The 21,319-nt window shown below is 46.8% G+C and overlaps 1 protein-coding gene across 13 annotated transcripts in view; it reads left to right on the forward strand.

Moving 5' to 3' along the window:
- Positions 1-21,319, forward strand: part of TCF20 (transcription factor 20) — a 131,481-nt gene that overhangs the window by 51,037 nt on the left and 59,125 nt on the right. Inside the window, exon 1 of one of the 13 annotated variants that reach the window (XR_010468856.1) lies at positions 4,421-4,864. The exons of 8 other annotated variants lie outside the window; for them this stretch is intronic. The gene's annotated coding sequence lies outside the window, so the exon portion shown is untranslated. Of the gene's footprint in view, positions 1-4,420; positions 4,865-15,178; positions 15,479-21,319 lie in introns of those variants that run through there. 4 more of the 13 variants (XM_065045450.1, XM_065045481.1, XR_010468853.1 and 1 more) reach the window with 4 other exon arrangements.

Below are 21,319 nucleotides of genomic sequence, written 5' to 3' on the forward strand. Positions count from 1 at the left end.
AGGGCAAAACATCTGTTTGCAAAGGGCTGAGGACATGCGCTGCGCGGGGAGATAAAAGCAAAGAGCCCTCATCCCGTGTAAGAGTTCACAGATCTGTAACTCAGGGGGCTGGCAACAGGGTTTGGCAAGGGTTGAAATCCTTCTGTCTTTCTCCCTTCTCACATGTTTGAGTTTGAAAAACAAAAACCCACCAGGGTTATCTCAGACGTGCAATAGTGAGGATTTAGATGTCAGCTTCGCTATCAGCTTCATTCTTTGTGTACAAAGAGAGAAAGAGGATCACAGATTTGCACCTAAGCTATACAGAGCGATGCCTGGGTTTGTAACAGCGAAGGGGACACGATGTCTCTTCCCTCTGCCCCAGCAGAGTGGAGCCCCAAGGGCCTTATGCAGCCTGGGTTGGGGTCCTGTCCTCCTCCCTCCTGCAGCAAGAGCCAAGTTCAAGGAACCGGCTGAGAGTTCAAGGCACACGTGTGATTATAGACCTGCATGATCTGTAGCAAACAGAGGAGGCTCAGAAAAATGTCTCTGTTCTCATGTGCCTCCCTCTCACCACCACCCCCCTGTAAAGTGTTTAGCCATAAAAATGTTGCCTCTTCTCTTCAACCTGTTGTGATTGCGGAGAGGGTCACCACCTGTACCTGTACACCCATGGTGTTGCAGGCTTTAGTCCAGAAACTAGGCAAGATGTTCTGAGCTGTGAAAACAGCTGATGAGATGGTCTATACATTCAAATTAACCTATGGCTCGGGTACCGTACTGGTGCATTTATCAGAAATACCTGCAACAAAAGGGACAAACTCCCTTTTATTTTCTAGCACTGACATAGGCATGCTGATTTATGTTACACGGAGATACATATTTTGACTGCTTGACAAAGAAAATCATACCGACGACAGCTTCTTGTCATGCAAGTAATCCTACCAAATGGAAGCATGATCAGTGCCATCCGTTTTGAGGTGTCTTCTGGGTGGTGGTTTCTCAGGTCCGGGTGCGGCTGGTTTTGGGGAACTGAGCCCTGTGTTTTAACCTGGTGACTGCTCGCAGTCTTCACTGAAGAGCACTGGGAGCTTTGGGCATTTAGCAGCTTTGAAAATTACATCATAGGCATCTTAAATGGTACTTTTCAAGTGTGCATTTGTTTTAAAGCCTACCAGCTGGCCTTTTGGCCATATATATAGATCACACACTCGCTGAAATACTTACTAGGAATGGCAGTTATTTGAATTCAAAGAAAAATTGCACGTTTCTCTCCTGCCTTCCTCCTCCCCTTTTCTGTGTGGAACAAGAATCCCAGAGATGCACCTTCTGGTCCCTGACACGCAGTGAGACCTTGAGCTGGACCGTGAACCTACTGGCCTGTCAGTTTTGTTTGGGGTACAAAGGGCTCACTGTTTAAAGTGCTACCTGCTTTTTGGGTGTTTGTGCTACAACCTGCTAACATTTTCACTGTTACTAACACAGGGCAGCAAGAGTTAGATGCGTGCAGCCTTGCTTGGGCGTAAACAGGGCTGGGGGAAGACACCAGCAGGAGACACAAAGAAAAGCCCTTGGTTCAGAGCTCACAATTAATAGAACCGAAATTTTGGGCGAGTCTCAGGATAGCAGGAGCGGGTAACGCAAAGCCAGCATTGGGAGCTAATTTTCATTTCAACCATCTTGTGCATGTGTAGTTGGCTGTCTTTGTTTAAAGAACTTGGCCTTCAGGTAGATTTTATTTGGACGGCTTGCTTATCCAAAGAACATTAATGACTTTCCTTGAGGAGTTCCAGCCAGTACCTTTGCACCCCGGTTCTCCTCTAGCCCTGTTTTCTCTTTTCCATAATCTCCCAGTGCCCGGCAGCAAGCCTGTAGGGTACATGCGCAAGTGAACGGAGCTTGAGTTGGGGAATTAATATTCCTGGAACATAACACCAGCAGCATGCACACGCTGAGGAGAATATTAGAGCTATTAGCGGTGGGAGTTTGGAGTGCATGCAATATCTAGATGGAGAATTCAGTGTGATTAATCTGCCTCTAAGCAGCAGCCTCCAGGCTCTGGGAATTCTGTGGCACGTTTGAAATCAGAACTTTTTTTAATTACCTTTCCGCATCAACAAAACAATCGCAGTTGTGTGAAAATAAGCCCATTCAGTCCCTGCCCTGTCTCTTTTTTTTTTCTCCCCCCCCTTCCTTTTTCTCCTTTTTGGATGAGACATGCTGTCGAAGCCCTGACTATTCGTGGTCCCAGCAGCCCCGACAGCACTTTGCACAAGTGCAGAGGGACTCGGCCTGGAGCCTTGGCCAGCCTCCAACTCAGGTAATTGCCTCGTGGGCCAAGTTGGAGCAAGCCCCTGCTAGTCGGTGTACATGTGCTAGATTCCTTCCTCTTCCCCTCTTCTTTATTCCGCTTCCCAACAAGCGCCCAGGCCTCCCGCTCTCCCCCATCACCTCCCGGCCTCGCTGGCATCCTGGCTCGCTGGCAGCCATGTTGCTCCCCCCCAGGCAGGTTCAGGGAGAATCCCTGAGGGAGAAGGAATGGCATAAACATGGAGCTTTCTCTCATAGAGACAGAAGGGGGGAAAAAACTAAACTAAAAATATCAAAGGAGATTAATTCAGTATAAAAATGGTAGCAAAGTTGTGGCCAAACAAGGCTAAAGACTTGCTGAAAGGTATGAGATTGGGACCTCCCTGCTTGCAAATCGTACCTTTTCTCTCCCTCTCACAAGGGGAGGCAGAAGGAGCGTTTCTTCCTTCCATTGCAGCCTGGTTTGTTGCTGTACTGGCACAGAGAAGCTGTAAACCGACTGGGAAGATCTTCCCTGGTGCTGTAGCCGTGCCAGGGCTGAGGCGATGCCCTAAGGCGCTGGGATTCAGCATTGGTGTGGGAACAGAGGCTCCAACCATGGAGGAGCTTCCACCTGGAAGAGTGTCTTCTGGCCACCTGGCTTTTGGGCTGGAAGCACGTAGAGCTGCCAGGGTGCAAAAATTTCTGACAAGCTCCTCTTGCCCCTGCGCTGCCCGGCTCTCAGCGCCGCCATCCCTGGTGCTGGCCCTGCGGGGCACCTCGGCTGCTCGTGGGGCGCTCCCGCCCAGCGGCAGCGGCAAGCCGGCAGCGCACCCGCCAGCCGATTCGTGGCAGGGATCTGGGTTGTTTCCTGCTCGCTCCACGTGCGTGTTTCACTCCTGCAGCACTGGCAGGTTGCGAGAAGGGCAGGCTGCGATGGCAGCGCCATTTTCTTCTCCCTTCCAGGTCTGCGCGGTGGCATGGAATGCGTTGCAGGTCTCGGCGAGGGCAGGGATGGAGGCTGGAGGGAGGAGTGGGCACACAAGCTGTCTCCCCTTTGGCTCTGCAGTTCAGATAACTTTAATATATAACGTTTGCAATTAGCACTGGTTAATTTTTTTCTTTTTTTTTAATTTCACTTGGCTGTGGCTGTGCCCTTGGCTTATCCCTCTGAATTCCTGGCCTTCAGGCATGATTATCACAGTGCAAGTTTGAGCTGCCTTGCTTCAAAAGGAGAAAAAAAAAATCCATTTTAAACACAAATAACAGATTTTTCTTTTTTTGGCCTATTTACCAACATGTTTGAGGTTGTGTTAAATTTTGAGAAATTAATATTAAAAAAAGTCCTCAAGCTGAATAAACAAAAAAACCCCCAACATTACAACTTTCCAGGTTGCATTAAGCCAATAGCCCCTTAATAACCCTTTGTTTTCTTTTAGGGTTTATTTCAGAAGTGACCACAGAAGTCTCTATTATCAGCTTTTACTCCCACAGCAACATCTAAGCATTGCCTTGTATTGGGAGTACATCAAAGCCTCCTGGCCTTTCTTTCACCTACCCCAGCCTCCCCGCTTCTCCCCAGGATACCTAAAACCTAAAAATACGATGGGAAACAAAAAAATCTCACTCTTTAACCCTGTTGCCTTGCTTAGGCCTCACGTAAAACTCTGTTACCTTAAGCCTGACCTTTAATATCTTTTTTTACTCCAATTAGAGTTTAAAACTGGTTTTGGATCCTCAAGTGGGGTTAAAAAACCCCAAGGACATGCTGATGAGCGTTAGCTCATTCTGGCCCACGGCTCCCAGACCTGAGCTTCGGTTCCACCGCTCACCCAGCGGCTCTCAGCCCCTGCCTTCCCTGTGCAACCTGGAGCATCCTCCCGTTTCAGCCTTTTCCCCTCCATCCCCCTTCGCCGTTCCCCCCAAGCCTCCCCCACAGCCACTGATGCCCCTCGGTTGTCACTCCAGCCCCTCATCCTGCTCCAGCCCTGGCGGGTCTGTCCCAAAAGGGCTGCGGTAAGCTGTGCCGCGCCGGAGGACGGCGCCTGGGCTCACGCTTGTGGTCTGTCCTGCCCAGGCCACTTCTGAAAGGTATTTCCATCGTGGTCACAAACTTTATTTGTGGGAAAAAAAGCTCAACAAACAAAACACACAAAAAAACACAACATGAAAAGAGAGTATGTTTTGTACCAAAAAAAAAAAAAAAGGAGAAAAAAGCCATTTTCTTGGCCAGCCATTTCCTGAGTTCCCTTTGTTACTACTGCAGATATGTGTTTGAATAAGAGCCTTTTCCCCTCCCCTCTCCTATTCCTCCCTGTTCTACCCTGCAGTGAAGTCACAATCCGGCGTTTGTGGGCTCTGTGTGATGTCAGAGACTCAGCCTTGTGACTTCACCGGCGGGCTCAGGCAGAAGGTGCAGACGGGGCTGCGAGAGGAGAGGAGAGAGGGGAAAAAAGAACAAGAAAAAGAAAAAAAAGCCCCCTCCTCTTCCCTTCCCCCCCCTCCCCCCCCCCTCGGTTTATAAAACCAGTAGCTGAGATAAATCGGAAGGGGGTGGGGAGAAGCAGCGGGGAAAGCTGCGAAAGATGCCAGAAAGGTACAGTAAATGGGCTTTATCTCTCCCTTCCCTCTCCCTCAAAGTTGAGAGTGGAGAATTGCCCTGCAGAGGCCACCTCTCGCCCACCCCGCGCGCGTTGGCGGCGGTCGCGGCCGCGTGTCTGCGGCGCCCCGTGCGTGTCACCCACCCCCGCGACGCCGCCGTGCCCGCGGGTGGGTTTGGGGGGAGTGCTGGCGTTGCGGGGGGTGGGCGGGCGGCGAGGGGCAGCGCGGCGGCGGCGGCGGGGGGGCGGCCGGAGCCCGGCGTGGCCGAGCGCCGGGAGCCGCTCGCCTTGTCCCTTTTCAAAGGCCCCAGCTGTTGGCTGCTCGCTGCAGTCTGGCTCCTGCTCCCAGACCGACAGAAATGGGTTATGAGGTGTGTGCGGGGGGGACTCCCCCCGCCCCGTCCTTCCTTCCTCCTGTATCTCTCCTTGACGATGGGTTTTATTTTGTTTTGGTCTCGGATGCGTTTTCATTTTTTTTCTCGCTCTGCAGGTTGAGAGGAGCACGGGGGTGGCTGGGGTGGGGGCCTGCCATTTCACCGTCACGGGTGGGTACAGCGGGAGGGAGAAGGGCAGGGCCTCAGGGTCACATTCTCAAGGGCTGGCAGATAGGATTTATTTAATTAATCTCCATCTTTTCTGTTTTTTGTTGTTGTTTTCTTTTTTTTTTTTAACTGACAATCGCACAATAGCGATGTGGGTGCACCAGCAAAGAGCAACCTCAAAAAAAAAAAGGGGGGGGATGAAAAAAGGGGGGGAGGAGGAAAAGGGGGCGTTAGTTTGCCCCTCCCTTCTTCTTCAGCATTTTTTTTTCCCTGTGTCCAATTTACCATTCACTTGAGATTTTGGACAAAGACGGGGGCAGTGGGTGGGCTGCTTTGAGTTTTGTGATATAATATGACTGGAGCGAGAGAGTAAAGCGCAGACAATTAAGGATCAGCGCGAGGGCTTTGCTCATTCAGTCTGTTGAAGAAGCCGTCATTTTGTGTTAGCGCGTGTGTCTGGAGGAGGAAGGATAGTGGAGAGTGACAGTGGAAGGATGCCTAACGTTGTGGTGTATTTGTACTTGCTAAACACCGTCTTGAGGAGAGGGAGGGCTTCAAAAGACAGGGATGAGGGAAAGGGGGTCCTTCTGAATTTGCCCCTGCGGTGGAGCCACTTCAGCCTGGACCCTGGCTGCTGGGAACATGATGTTGTGTTGCCTCCTCAAACGGGGAGGGCTGAGGAAGGAACAGTGCATGCAGGTGTCGGGCTCCCTGCCGCCGCTGCTCTGCCCATGCCCCTCACCCCAATGACCGGTGGCTTCTCCGCTGTTCCAGTTCACCAGGCTCCTGGGCAAAGCATCTCATCCTGACCAGCTGCGATCCCAGGCTCTTCTCTGCTCCTGGGTCACTTGAGTCCCGCTGCTGCACTTGGCTCCTGACGACCCAGAGCGCATCCTGCTTTTGTAGTTATTTATTTCTTTATTCCAACTACTGGACCCTGGCTGTCCTCTGCCAACGCGTTTCAAGGCTGATGAATAGCACCCCCTGCAGTTAAAGAGCCGATCTTTTGTAGCACAGATGTATAATTAATTGTGCAGCGCTTTTGCAGTCTGAACAGGCGAGTGGATTCTTGGAAGACACCCATGTACTGCTGCCTGCTTCTCAGACCCCCAGCTCCACAGCCCTGAAAGCCTCCATCCTACTGTACTGTGTGTAGTGATCTGAAATAGAATCCCAGTCCAGGTCTTTGGTGTAAAAGCCAAAAACACTATAAAAAATCCACACCCAAAGCACAGCTGCACAGCAGGACTCTCCTGCCCCTGCTCTGACATGAAAGGACTTTTGGGGTTATTTGCATTTCTGCTCCATCAAGGTGGTGATGTTTAGGGATTTCTTTTTTTTTTTTTTCCCCTTCTTCTCTCAGAGGGGAAGTAAGGATTTGTTAGTTTGTAAAGCTCTTTGAAGATAAAAATCACTGTGGTGAGTGCTGCCTGTTGGCTTGTTTGAGTCACAGCCTGTGCTCGGTGGGGAAGTGAAGCCTGGAATTGCCCCGCAGCCCCCTTGGAGGATTAAGTCAAATGACCCATATTGGGGGTCCTCCTTTGGGCCTCTGGCCCCGGGGAGGCAGAAGTGGGGGTGACCAGGTGGGACTGGACACTGCGTGGACGTGGGGGGCGATGAGCAAAATGCACCCTGCAAAACGGAGGGCAGAGTACGTGGGGGATGTGATTTAGCTAAGATTAGATATGGAAGAGATTTTAAGCCTCCTCATCTTGTCTGAGTACGGCAGGATTGTCCCCTACGGGGTTTTCCTCAGTTCTTTATCTACACCTGCTTCTAAATGACTCCTGAAAGAGTAGAAAACAGTGGAGAAAACCCTTTGCTTTGATGTATCTTCAGCTGGGGACATCCGTCGCCCAGGACTGTAACCACAGGTGTTTGGGGAGGGGGGAGGCATGCATCACTTCAGCCCCATGTTAGGATACGAACAGATTAAATCTTTTTCCTAAGCAAAGTGGAAGGTCCCCAGGTGTCTTCTCTCAAGCTCAGAGATTGCAGTGGGAGAAGGAGGCAGGATCCAGCTGGGTAAAGAGACCTCATCAAGAGGATAAAAGCATTTAGGGTAAAGGACAGTCTGTCTCCCTGAGTAGCGGAAGTAATCAGTGAGGATGTGCAAGGGTCTCTCAAAAAGCCCTAGGCAGGCGATGCTTATATCAGAGTAGAATTTCCTGGCAGTGGTGAAGGGGAATGAGCTGAAAGCGTTAATTGGTTACCCCCCACCCCCTTTTCTGTTAAGATATTCCCTTTCTTGTAACCACCACTGCTTTTTTTCCTTCTTTCTTCTTCTTCTTTTTTTTTTTTTTTAACTTCAGTCTCAATGAAGAGAAGTGTTAAGGAAACCCCCTACTTACCACCTAAGGCTAGCTGCTGACTTACTGTTTCTTGAGATGAGATAATGTTAGCTGATTATAAATAGGATGACTACCCTTTTTCATCAATGTTAGGAGTAAGCCAGCACCTTGATCTTCAGCCCGTGGAATGAATCACACTGTAAGAGTTGAAGCCGTGCTGGTTTCGGAGAAGAGTAGTGATCCGTTCTCTCAACCCACACTCCCTGCTGTGCAAAGGCTTGGCCCTGACCGGGGATCCCTGTGCTGTGGGCAAGTACCCCAGGGAATGTGAAATTTCACCCTGGTGAAATGCTTTTTCTGATGTGAGCAGCATCTCTTCATTAGACCTGGGTTCAGCTAAGGCTTTTAGGGGACCAGCTTGAGGACTACGCCCCCCCAAACACTGCTGCTCCTCATGAAACCGTTTGTGTTGGGACACCTTTTTTCTTATTTGTGGGTTTGGGCTATTTCTGAAACTGGCTGAAACCAGCAGAGGCTCGTCGAGTTGGTAAGTTGACACAAATCGTGCTTACTTAGGCTTCTGAGCTCACTGGTGATGTCCTAAGAAGTGCCTGCCTTATTTTCAGAACCAACAGTATTTTATTTAGGTCTAATTACTCTGAGGATGTTTACAGAAAAGTTAAATTGGGGGCATTTAGTCCTAATCACCTCTCAGGACAAATGTGAGTACCAGCATGTTTCCCAGCTGCAGAACATAATCTCTTCAAGAGGGATGATGAAAGCCATGAAATACAAGCAGAGGCTTTGTTAGTTTGAACCTGAACTTCGGTAGGCAACTAGAAGAGTCCCTTGAATCCTGAAGTAGAAACAAGTTACTTGGGATTTTACTGCATTCCTTGGACTCTGTAAAGATGGGTCTGTATAGACTTTACAAAATTAAATGCTGATTTTCTTAACCTGGGATGGTTACCTCCGTTACCTGATAGCTTTTAAGGCATTGTCATCACTTGGTTTAGGTGACTTGAATGAACGTGTGCTTCTTTCCCCCACCTCCAAATGTGTAGGTAGTGCTTATAAATAGCTGAATATGTTGTGTTTAATGTCAAGTTCTGTGTGTTCTCACGTGCCCTATCCTGATGTGGATTTGAGCACAACTTTAAAGTAACACGGGGCACTAAAATAAGACATTAATGTAATTGGAAATTTAGAATTAGAGGATTTGAGCGTTGAATGTACTTTTATGAGTCTCGAGATAGAAAGTAATTAAAGTAGTTGTGTTTGAAGAATTTTTTTTTTCATGTTTTGTTAGCATTAGGAAATACATAAGTAAACCATGGTGGAACTTTAAAAATATTTTTAATAAACCAATCTCTCTGGTGAATCGGGACCAGAGAGCATCGCTATACATCACAGAAAAGCAGAAGTCAGTTTCTGTGACAAGAAGTTAATGAGATTTCATGCAACATGTATCTTCAGTGGACCCTTAGATTACTACTACCCAGTATAAATACAGCCTTCTTACTGGATGGACATAGAAGATGTCTTAGTTTTGGTCCAGTCTGATGCCCTCTGCGTTTGCTTCTTGGTGCTGCAAGCCCTTCTCATGTGCTGTTTCACGTGCCTGAGTGCTGAACCATGGTAGGAGCAAGGTGACTGGAAGAACTAACGCGGTTTCTTCAGGGACCTTTTTTTTCCCTCCTGTTGGAACAGCTGAGATTCAGAACAGCTATTGCATGCATCAGGGAGGAAACCAACAGGGAGCAAAGCAAGAATCAAAATCTTAGTTGCCTCTAAAATTTGGGACTATATGTCATGGGGATTTAAGCTTGTTAAGCCTGGAAATTCCCACTTCGTTGTAGGCAGAAAAAAAAAAACCCAAACCAAGCCACCAGCAAATTAAACCTCTGTAAAAGGCCAGCAGAAGTAACGGCAGAAAACCCCAGTCCTTTTCTGTAAATGTGTTTAGGCAAGGCAGAGTTGTTTTTATGTAAGGCCATTTAAAAAGATGAGTTCTTCTAATATTTGAATTTCTCCTTTTATTTAGATATGTTTAGTAATTCAGATAATGGAGATTTATTGATGGCCTTTTCTGCCTTGTTGGAGACAGTCTTTCTGGAGTATCATATTTGTTTGGCTTTCTATTTTAGTTTCCACCCTTATTAGTTTCGACATCTGCATGGAAATGTGATTCCTGTTTCCTCAAAAGTCCAGCTTCTGTTGTTTCTTGCTTTTTGTTACTGGACTTGGATTCCTTTCCCTGCAGCATCACAATCACTTTCACAGCAACTATTTCGATTCTGCCAGAAGCGGCTTTTTGGCAGGAGGTAAAAGGAATAAGCAGAAGAAGCTGAGCAGGTCTTAAGGTACAAAGATCTTATTTTCATGAATCAGCTCCTTGTAATGGGAAGATGAGAGGACAGAAGTGTTGCAGTATTAAAAGATGGAACAGAATTGTCTCCCGTATAGGTGATTTAATTTTTCTCCTGCTGTGATCCACGCTACCTACCTTTAGCTTATCATTTTTCTTCCCTTAGCTACTCCAAAGTTTTGCACTCCAGTTGTTGCTCCTTTGCAGAAACTGGGCTGTAGGATTTAACACTGTGGCTTATGGTGATGCTTCCAAATGACGCGCTCAGGACACAAGAGTCAGTAGGCTGAGAATCTGTGCCTGTCCAGTACTTTCCAGCGAGTACATGGATCCTTTGGCTATCTGAAGGGGAAAAGTTCAATATCAGTGAATTAATGAGAGGAGAGCCCTCCCCGTCTTTGCTGCAGTTCCTTGGGAGATGTCTGATACTGCTTCTCCCTTGTGTAGGGTCAGATGTAACACTTTTTATCTGAAGTAAGTGTAAAAGAAATAGGAGGAAAGTACAGGAAATCCTGGGGCTAGATGGGAGGAGAGGTAGGAAATGTTAATGAATGCAGCCATGCTGATGTCTTTCTTGGAGAAAGAGAATCAGGCTCGCTGCCCTTGCTTTACACTTGCTTAAAGATGTAGCTGTCCCACCGTGAGTATAAGTTGCAGTCCCTGGTTGTGTGACCTGTAGGTGCCTGATCTTGCTGTCATCTTTTGTATTATCTATCTTCAAGCTAGTCTCTAATGTCCATTCCCATAGCATCTGAGTGCGTTTAGATGAAAGCTGCAAATGTGCAGTGGCGAGCCTGTGCATGACGTGAAATTGTGTAAGAGGGGAAAGGATTAGGACAAGGGTAAAACTTTGAGGGGATAGGTGCTGTGCCTGTGAGAAATCTGCATGCCTGACTCTGCGGAGACTTCAGGCTCCTGGTGCTGCTAGTTCAGTGCTTTTCACCAGCAGTGAAACCTTTTGTAAAGAAGAAGAAATCTCTCAGAGGACCCCACCAGCTGCATTCAGACATCATCTTTCCTCTAACAAACACCGGATTGCTCAGAGTCTTTCCAGCATATGTTACCTGCAAACTTGTTCTCCATCCCCCAAGCTGCATTGCTTGCTGGCCTCCCCCCTTCCAGGCAGAGGGAGCTCAGAGGTTGTGTGGAGATGAATGGGCTGAGGTCATGAATGGTGTCACCCCTCAGTTCCGCCCCTCCCCCAGCTGCTAATGGATGCTTCTGGAGAGCCACACGAACTGAGTAATTACTGAATTACGGCTAGATCAGAAGTGGTGACCTCAGAGACAGGAGGAGACTCTCCATCTCCATTTGTCAGTCCTCTTGTGGTCAGAAGGACCTTTTTTCTCCAGGATCTGTGAGAGAGAGGGAAGGGATGTGCAAGGTAAGCCTTACATTAAGGCATAAGGGGGGAAAAACATAAACGTTTGCTTTTGCCACTGTGGAGCTGATGGGCAGCAGAAGAGTCAGCCTTGGCTGGCTGTGTGGTGTGACCACAGCTGGTAGGAGCAGTAGCACTAACGCTGAGGGCAACTCAAAGGGCATTATTTGGCCCAGAAGCTTGCATCCGTCGCAGAGGAGGGTTCCAAGTCTTGAGACCATTTTCCTGCCTGTCTCTGCCTTGTTTGCACTTCAATCCTTGGAAGTAGTTTGGAGGTGGGCGAAGGTGTCTGTGGGGAAAAATGGGTAGGGTTTAGAAGTTTTCCAGTTGTGATAGTACCATAGTGGCTCTGTATAATTATGGTTGAGCTGATTTTCTTGCACTGAAAGCAGAGAGACTTCAGTCTTTCTTATGACTGTGGCGTAGCTCATCTGCTCAATTTATAGCATTTACTCTTTGATGATGAAATGTATTTGTCGGAAATTTACATGCAAACCTGTTTAGTTTGTTGCATTGATTTTGAAATTGATCTTTTAAGGATTTATTTTGCTAAGTAACCATTTTTGGCTTAAAATACCTGGGTTTTTTCTTCTTTTCAGAAGTGAAGGGTACTTTGCTTCTAAGTTGCTTTCAGAGCGTATAGATATTACCAATGGCTTTACCCTAAACTCGAACTGCTTGCGTGGATGTTTGATTTGTGTGGTTGGAGGATCAGAGCCCTAGTAGCACGATGGGGTTACTTTCTTCATTAGTCCTAACAATGTTTTATTTCTAACTTTTTTTGGTGTAACTGATGGTGGTCAAGTAGTTCTCACTGAATAGCCAGGTCAGAAGGTTTGAATTTATTTCTTCTGGAAAGTGAAATGTTCAGCGACAAAGAAAAGCTCAGTGATGTGAACAAGGTGTACTAATGACAGTGGGTTTTCATCTGGAGTCTTCAGACAGCAAAAAATTAGTTTCGGAGAGAATTAAATTCTCCATTAAGCTCAGCAGGGTTGTATGTTGAAGCCTGATGCATCACTTCAAAAGCTGCAAAGGATATATTGCCTGTGCTTGTGGTATTTAACTAATATAGTTCTGGTAACTTGTGTTTTCATTCTGCGCTTTCAATGACCCTGTGTGTTACCGGTGATGCCTATTGTAGTGCAACAGCTGACAGTCGTGTGACATTTGCATGTATTTATAGCATAAGGTTTTTTAAATGCCATTTAATCCTTTAAAATGAGCCATATAGTTTTGAGCTTTTAAATATTTTAAAGAGCAACTCCTCTTGTACTTGCCTTGTAACACTTGTAAGTAGTCATTAGTGGAGATGGGAAATGCTGCTGTGCAGCAGGCTAGAGATCCAGGTATTTAAGTATGCCAATTATTTTTGGTCCTTTGAGAAATTTTTGACTTGTCAGTGTTAGCTGTCCTTAGAGTTTTATCACGCGCTTTTGAGCATTTTACAAAACCTTTTCTGTTTATGCTGCAACTTCATTGTGTACATTAGCTAAAAAAATCCCTTGCTATAGGAAGCTTATATAGGTAAGCTCTGTTCTCGTGTTTGTATATATAAAAGAGTTTTACCTTAAGTTTAACTTAAGGTAGAGCGCTCAAAGCACTCCTACTTTATAAATCTACACAAAGGATTGACCTCGATGCTTCACTTGAAAATCAGAAAACAGATAATAGAAAATCAAATTATAAAAACCATATTGAGTTCCCCCACCCCATTAGGGCTTTTATCACAGTGCTGGATCCCCAGAGGGAATGCTGAGCTAACTAAGGCCTTCGCGTGCCGCGGCAGTCAACAAGATTAAGGCTGTTTGCTGCTGGAGCAACCTCACAGTTTGTCACCGTGAAATGTGCTGTCGGAGCTTCTTCTTCAGGTGAAGGAAGTGATGACCTTCAGCTCCCGTAAGTGAAGCACCCTGCCTTAAACGCTACTTGCAAATGGGCAACAAGTGTTGCGAGGAGCGGGGATGAACTGCGCCGCGAGAGGAAAAGCAAGCAGCACAGCATTGCCCCTGTGCTCCAGCTGCGGGTCCCAGGTGGCCAATGCGGAGCACATCACGGTGATCTCATCTGAAGGAGATAAGGCACAGATCAGCACAGAAGGCTTTGCCTCTGAAAGAAGCCATCACGTACTTGTGTCGAGTCCAAAGAGGAGCGGAGAAGCAGATGAGCCCTTCCTGGGCGCTCCTGCCAGCAGCCGCGGAGTCCCTGACACCCACAAACTGTTACCTTGAAAAACAAATGGCAGGAGCGCATGTAATTTTTGCCTGCTCTGGTTGTTTTCCCCAGACTGTTGCCACGTCTTATCTCCATGGAATTGCAGCCAGTCTCCGAATTATTTTTGACAGATAATGCGTGGTGCAAGATGTGTTTTTTTATATTTATTTTTTGTAAAGAGCGAGTCACCTGTTGGGGAGCCATCAGTGAAGCTGTCAGCTGGCTGTGCTTACAACACAGTTCATTGCATTTTGGGATGAGCTATAAGCAGGGGCCTTCTCTCAGAATAAGGCTTCCTACAGGAGATGGTGCTCAGTGAGGATCTGGGCAACAAAGCTTGGGAAACAGGACAGTTATCGAAACTGTTGTATCTGCTCAGCAGAGTTCCTGGCAAAACAAGTTTTGAATGATGCTCGAGCTGTCTGTGCCCAGCACTTGGAGCTCCTTGGGCTGCCAGCCTTCTGCGTTTTCACGTGAATTGCTCTGAGTGGCAGATGGAGGAAGCTGTAGTGTCACTGGGAGCTTCCTTTGCTGACATGCAGGCTTAGATGATGATGGTTTGACAGGCACTGCATCCTTGCTCTCGAGCTGCCCCCTCTGCCAGTCTCCTGGCCCCCTCACTCTGAAAAATCAAAACCAAAAAAGCTAGTGAACGTTCTTCAAAAAAAGCTTGTTTCTCCAGCGCAGATTGGGCATAGTTAACTCCCGAATTCAAGGCTGGCAGGGGACGCGGGAGGGCTGGGAGAACTGTTTTCAATTTCCCATGCAGTGCGGCGGGGAGCAGACCCCCGCACCGCCGGCTCCCCGCACCGCCGGCTCCCCGCACCGCCGGCTCCCCGCACCGCCGGCTCCCCGCACCGCCGGCTCCCCGCACCGCCGGCTCCCCGCACCGGGCCGCCCGCGGCCTCCATGTTGTTTCCCGCGGCTCCGCTCGGGCACCGCCGGCTCGGGGCCCGCCCGGCCCCGGCGTGCGGCCTGGCCGCGGGCTCAGGGTGTGCTGCGGGCTGCGGGCCGCTAAAGGGGCTTCCCGGGCTCTCCGGCCGCAGCTGCCTGGCTGCTGCCTGGGAGGAGAAGCGGCCAAAGGGAATAAATCCGGCTCTTAAAATAACTTGGGGGAAGATTTATGAGACGATTAAAATGGAAACGGCCGCGGTCCCTCCCCCGAGAAGGCCGAAGGGGGCCCGGCAGCTGCTGGGTGGGCGCGGCGCGCTGCCCCGCTCTGCCCCCGCACCGCCCGAGGGCCGCCGGCCGCGCTCGTCCTGAGCGGCCGCCGCACGGCGGGGGGCCGGTGACACGCGCGGCGGCGTCGCGCGCTCCCAGCCTGCGGGACGGACCCCGCGGCGGAGGCGGCACCAACCGCCCCCTCCTGGGGCTGCGGCGCGCGGCCCCTTTAAGCGGGCGCGTGGCTGGAGGGGAGGTGGCCGCCTCGCGCCCCCCTCCGCCCGCCGCCGCGCGCGCGCACGCAGCCACGCACATGCACAGAGGCGCGCGCGCCTCTCCCCCTCCCCGCTCCCTCGCCCGGACGGGACCCGCCGCCTCGCGCCGTTCCCGCTGGCGCGCGCTGCTCCCCAGCGGCCGCCGCCATTGGCTGGCGGGGGTCAGCTGACCCCGTGTTATTTCCTGTGTGTGTGTGTGAGTGTGTGTGTGTGTGAGGGGAGAATGGAACGAGACGCCCCCAGGCCCCCGCCGGCCCCCCGGCCCGGCCCCCGGCCCGCAGCGCCCGCCCGCCGCCCGCGCTGCTGAGCCCCCCGCACCTCCCGCACCTCCCGCGGCGGCGGGGGGCGCCGGGGAAGGCGGCGGGGGGAGGGTCGCAGGTAAGGGACACCCGCTCTCGGGTCGGGCCGTGCCGGGGGGTGCCGGAGTGCAGGGGAGGCCTGGGGAGGGGAGTGCTCCCGGAAGGGCTCGCCAGCCCCTCTCTGGGGAGGCCGCGGCCCCCTTGGTGGTGCGGCAGGGGTGTGGGGGTCTCACCCGTGGGTTAGAGCGCAAGTGTTGGCTACGGAAGGGCCCTTAGGAAGTTCTATTATTAGGAGGTTTAATCCTCCCCCAGGTTTGGTTTGGTTTTTTGAGAGAAAAAAAAGCTTGTGTTTATGTGTGTTTAAAGAGGCCCTCATGCGCCATAGTGAGGTGCCCACCTGTTTTCCCATCCTGAAAAAATGGTCTTTTGCAAGAACTGTGAAGTTTTTATTGCGATGTGAGGATTGGTACTTCTCTGTTTAAGGGGTAAATGATTAAAAATGTCAGATGAGTGCACCCCGCACACAAATTGTAGTAGATGGACAGAATGTGTTGTGAATACCTGAGGTTTATAGTGGTTTTTGTTTGTTTCTTTCGTTCTGGAGGGTTAACCTAGCATTTTTTATTTGCAGAGATAACAAGAATACGGTGTGTTTGGGCTGTTGTGAGGATCAGGTCGTCTTTTGTTAATAGCCTCTTACTTTGCTGGAAGTTGTGTTTAGGGCTGCAGTTGGAAGTTATTTTTTCTTACCTTCAAGGAAGGAATAAGAGAAGGTTATGTAACCTGAGTGTCTTAGCCGATGCATCAGAGCTGTCTGATGGTACTGGGACTCTGTTATTAAGTTGAAAGCAGGAGCTCATTTGTATGTAAATCAACAAGTGACGGTCTCTGTGGGTAGATATGGCACCATCAGAGTCCTTGATTTCTGTGTTTAAAAGGGCAGGCAGTCTGATTAAATTGCAGTATTGTTTCCTGCACTTTTTTTTTTTTTAATCCTCCTTTGAAAACGAAAGGAAAAATACCTGTGAGGGGACTGAGGATCAGTTTCAGAGCTTTCTATGATTAGGTTAGCATTGTGAAAGCAATTCACATCTGTATCACTTGTTGCCATCTGTTGATTCATCCATGGATGATTCTTCGGACTGTATCGTTTTTAGCATGCTTCCTGATCAATAGGTGTGTGTGTGTAGTAGTTGGCTCACCTTTACCCAGTCTTTGTAGAGCAATAAAGTGACTGGATGTTGGAGATGCACCAAGCTCTGGGTTAGAGTTATAGCATATTAGTTGAGCTCAAGTCAGGAAGAGCTGGGGGTTTTGCCCCTGTTTTCTAGACTGCCTTTTGTTAGGTAACTTTGGTTTTTGAGGTTTGTGCATGAGTATTGTGCATCTAAGTCCATTTGGTTAAGTGTATGTGTGAAATACTTAATATTTTACTTGTGAGCTTTTATTTGACTGAAATCTATGTGTGTGGGTTTTTTTTCTTAAATCTACATATTTAAATAGGCTTTCATATTAGTTAACTTTAAGCTGTTTGAAGCTGTGTGTTTTTTATCTGTTGTCTCTCTGTTAGGTTCTGTTGGTATAGAGAAAAGCAGTTGCATTAGTGTAATGCAGAGAGAATTACTGTAAATAAATAAATTTTTATTAGTTTAGTTATCTGTGTCTTAAACTTTGTTGATGTTATGAGGAGGGGAGAATATTGTTTGCTCATTTCTGTAAATTGCTGGAACATGAAATGCCTATTTTTGTGTTTTCTGGTTAAATTAGTAAGCAAACTACTATGCTTTGTGAGTGGGAGTATGTCAACACCTTTTACATCAAAAGCATGACTTGCTACTGTACATTTTTGTTTATAGTTTTGGGAATGACCTCAGAAAAGCAGACTTTTGAGCTTTGTGTTAATAGTCTTAAATGTCTAGGGGAGGTTTTTGGAACTCCTTGAAAGTTTGGTATTCTTCAGACTACATAGTTTCAAATGTGTTAGCATCCCTGCAGTAGAATAGTACATGTTTCGACACAATTCAGGCTTTGATCTCTAAATCAAATTCCAGAGGCTTTGGGATTGATGAAACCTGCATTTTTGCTGAAAATGGGTGCTTTAATGTACCTTTGCAGCCTGGGGCAGGTTAAGCGTAGTACGCTGTATGAAAGCACCAGGAACAGCTTGGTTGTGAGTGTCTTTAACAGGAGGTTAGGAAATATTTTCTTTTTTGAACCTTTTTTTAGTTATTAATGTTTCATAAAGAAGGCTTGAGGTTAATTTTTGTTAAATGAGTTAATCTGTTTCTATAATGCATTAATAAAATCTGAAGGTTATGCAAATGAACCAGAAAACTGTTTGTGTATTAGTTGTGAAGAGGCCCTCTATTGTCAGAATAGGTTTTCTTAACCTTCAACTGAAGAACTGGGGAGATAATAAGTACTTCTTTACTACACTTTAAAGGCTACTCAGATTAAATGTAAAGACTTCAAGCAGTATAAGTAAAAACGTTCTTAATATAGTGCTGTCTATGATTGATACCTGTTTAAAGTCTGTAGGAAAAAGAGTGAAATGTTTAGTTTGGCGGTTTTTTCCACCCCTCTTCCTTTTTGTGTTGTGGAAATGTGTGTAAAGAAGTCTTTTTGGGCTCTTGGTAGAGTGTTAAAAGGAAAATCATTGCATACCCCCTTTCTCCCTTCCTTTTTAGGTCATGTTTAACTAAACCACCCATGAAGCACAGCAAAATGGCAATAATGCTGCTCTTAGGAGGGTCCCTTTGTAGGAATTGTACTGCACAATCCTGTTGTTACTCTACCAGCTTGGCAGGTTGCTATCTAGAATGTGGGCATAACATGTAATAAACTTGAATAATTTCATGCTGCTTGCTTGGTTTCCATATAATTTGAGATAAGGGTATATTTAAGAGTTTATAGCTGGCTTATGCATATCTTGCCTTTTGACACAGGGTATGCCAGATATCCATTTGGGTGGGGTAGCTTTTTAATTAAAACATACATTTATTTTTTCATACTCTATTCAATTATATTTTATACTTATGAAAGGTATTAAGACTAATGTTTTTGGAACCTGAGTTCGTATAACTTCCAAAGATTTAGAAATGTTTTTGGCAGCACTAGCTTCTCAGGCTTCAGTGTGTACCTTCACTGGCTGTGTGAGAATTTGTGTTACTTAATCCTGCGATTGGCCTCCAAGACAGGAAAGATTATGTATGACAGTCTCTGAAGAGCCAACTAATGTGCTGATTTGTTGGCAGAGACTGGACTGAGACCAACCAACTCTTCCTATTCAAGTAATTAAACTGCAGTCTGATAGCAAAAGGTGTTTTATCTTGACTGTTTTTGGTGAGATATGTCTGTCTCAAAAAAAAAAAATAAATTAATTTCTGGTTTAGCTTTTGGACTTCTAAAATAAAAGATAAAGGTAGTCTTAAGTATTTTTAACTGTTTCTAATAGTGTTGATATGCTAGATAAAATTTTTTAGAACGCTTTAGTGATACTGATAGAGGACACAAACATAATGTAAACAGAGGTTGGTACTTCTCCAAAATCATACAGGAGAAGCTATTGTATTCTGGTAATGGGATTCTAAGGTGCGGTTCTGTTTCTGTCAAACTCCTATTAAAAAAATAAAGTTGGTACTGTTATTTTTCTGACCTGGGTCCTCTCCCTTACCATTCTTGACTAGACTTCAGTCTTGACTGACTGGAAAAATGAAGGATTCTGTCTTACAGCTGGGTACAGCACTGCTGGTGCATCTGTGTCACAGTAGTGTCTTGCTATACCACTCCTTGATTTCTTCAGCTGAACCTTTCAACCAGTGTTTACCATGAAGTTGTGTGTGGGTTTGTTTTGGGACACTTGGAAAAGCATATGATTTTCTTTACTATGCAGGGACATGGGTTTCCTTTCATTTTTTTAAGAGGAGAGGGGGGGAAAAAAAGCCAAACACAAAGACTCAAAAGTTGAGGCTGATGTGTAAGCAAAAGCAGATTCTGTTTAGACCTGTTGGAGGATAAGATTAGTTCAGGGTGTTCTAGAGTCTGTGATAAGCTGCCTATTTACCTTTAAGGACAAAAGAAAAATACGAAAATTAAATTTTTACCAGGTCTTGAAATTTTTTGTGCTGTATTTGTGAACAGCACAAGCAGTCAAAATTCCAGTCTTGACCTGGATACAACAAAGCATTCATGTTGCAGTAAAACTCCGGTTTTGTTTTTTTTTTTTTTTTTTCCTCTTGTGTAGTGATTCCTCAAGAACAAAGTTAAGAAGTGGTAGAAGAAAGTGCAAGCATCCTCTTGTTGCCCCGACCTGGTGACACTGAATAAGCATGTGCTTTCCCAGTGCTCTTTGTGTTTCCTCTTTTTAGCATGATGTTTGTAACTGGTGATAATATTGGAAGAATGGAAAAAGTGTTACCAGGTTCTTTGTCTGAAAGCCTTGGCTTGAGTCCCTTTGAGATGTGATCTGTTCTCTGAGAAGCTGAGTATTTCTTGCCTGCATTGTGATGCAACAAATACAAAAAAGGCCAGAAAATTGACTTTCCCCCCCCACTTCTTTGTAAGCACACAGCACGTCTGCATTCATGCTAATAACTGCATATGGAATCATTATGTATTCTGTGCTGGAATATGATGATTTATTTCAGAGTACTTTACTAGTATGAACTCAGTCATCTAATTGCAAGTGAATTGCAACAGAACCCTCTGATGAGTTCTGATAAGAGCTCAGTGCTTAGCTAGAAATTGTATGGGGAGCTACTATGGTACAAGCTTTAACACAGTTTATTGGGAGAATTGTTTGTATCACTTTTCCTGTGAAAATATGTGCTGCAAACTCTGTCTTGGTAATAGCTTTTAACTGAACTAGAGATTAGGTACTGGCAGAGCTGACTCTATAGATGGCTTGTCGCCATATACAACAGCACTAATGACTATGAAAAACATACCTAAAACTTACTAACTGAAAGAAAAATATGTGCTGTCACACCTGCCAGAACGTAAAGGAATAAACCATTGTACGCTATAATGAAGTGTTGTTAATCAGCTTCCAATTCAATATCTACAGTTTGCTGTTACCTTTGGTCACATGCCTGGATACACTTGGATTTCCATGCGATTTGACTTGTCAAACAGTGTTTTCTATGAGTAGAAAATCTGGAATAGCATGGACACTGTATGTGGTATTTTTTAAAATTGATATAAATGGTTATCTGATAAATTTAGTGAATGCTGCATGATCAGCATTATTATATTGTCTGCTAGAAATACAACACGGCAGAGAGGAAACAGCCCGGGAGGTTCCTGGAGTGTGCAGAAGACAAATTCCTGACACAGCTGGTGGGTGAGCCAGCTGGGAAAGGTGCCCTGCTGGGTCTGTTGTTTGCAAACAGAGAAGGACTTGTGGGTGGTGTGGTGGTTGGAGGCCACCTTGGGCACAGCGATCACAAGATGATAGAGTCCTTGTCCTCAGAGAAGAGTGGGCTCAGCAGAACTGCTGTGGTGGATTTCTGCAGGGCAGACTTCGGCCTGTTTAGAGTCCCTTGGGAGAAGGCTGTTCTGAAGGGCAAAGGAGTCCTGGAAAGCTGGACATTCTTCAAGAAGGAAATCTGTAAGGCACAGGAGCAGGCTGTCCCTGCGTGAAGGGAGGAAGGTTGGCCTGGCTGAACGGAGAGCTTTGGCTGCACTTGGGGGAAAAAAACAAAGGAGAGTTTGTGACCTTTGAAAGAAGGGGCAGGCAACTCAGGAGGGACTACAAAAGTGTAATGAGGTTATGTGGGGAGAAAATTAGAAGGGCCAAAGCCAAGCTAGAGCTTAATCTGGCTACTGCTGTAAAAGGCGACAAAAATATTTCTATAAATACATTGGCAACAAAAGAAGGGCTAAGGAAATGTCCATCCTTTAGTAGATGTGGGGGGAAATA

The sequence above is a fragment of the Columba livia genome, chromosome 1 (genome assembly GCF_036013475.1).
Source record: "Columba livia isolate bColLiv1 breed racing homer chromosome 1, bColLiv1.pat.W.v2, whole genome shotgun sequence".
NCBI classification, from domain to species: Eukaryota; Metazoa; Chordata; class Aves; order Columbiformes; family Columbidae; genus Columba; species Columba livia.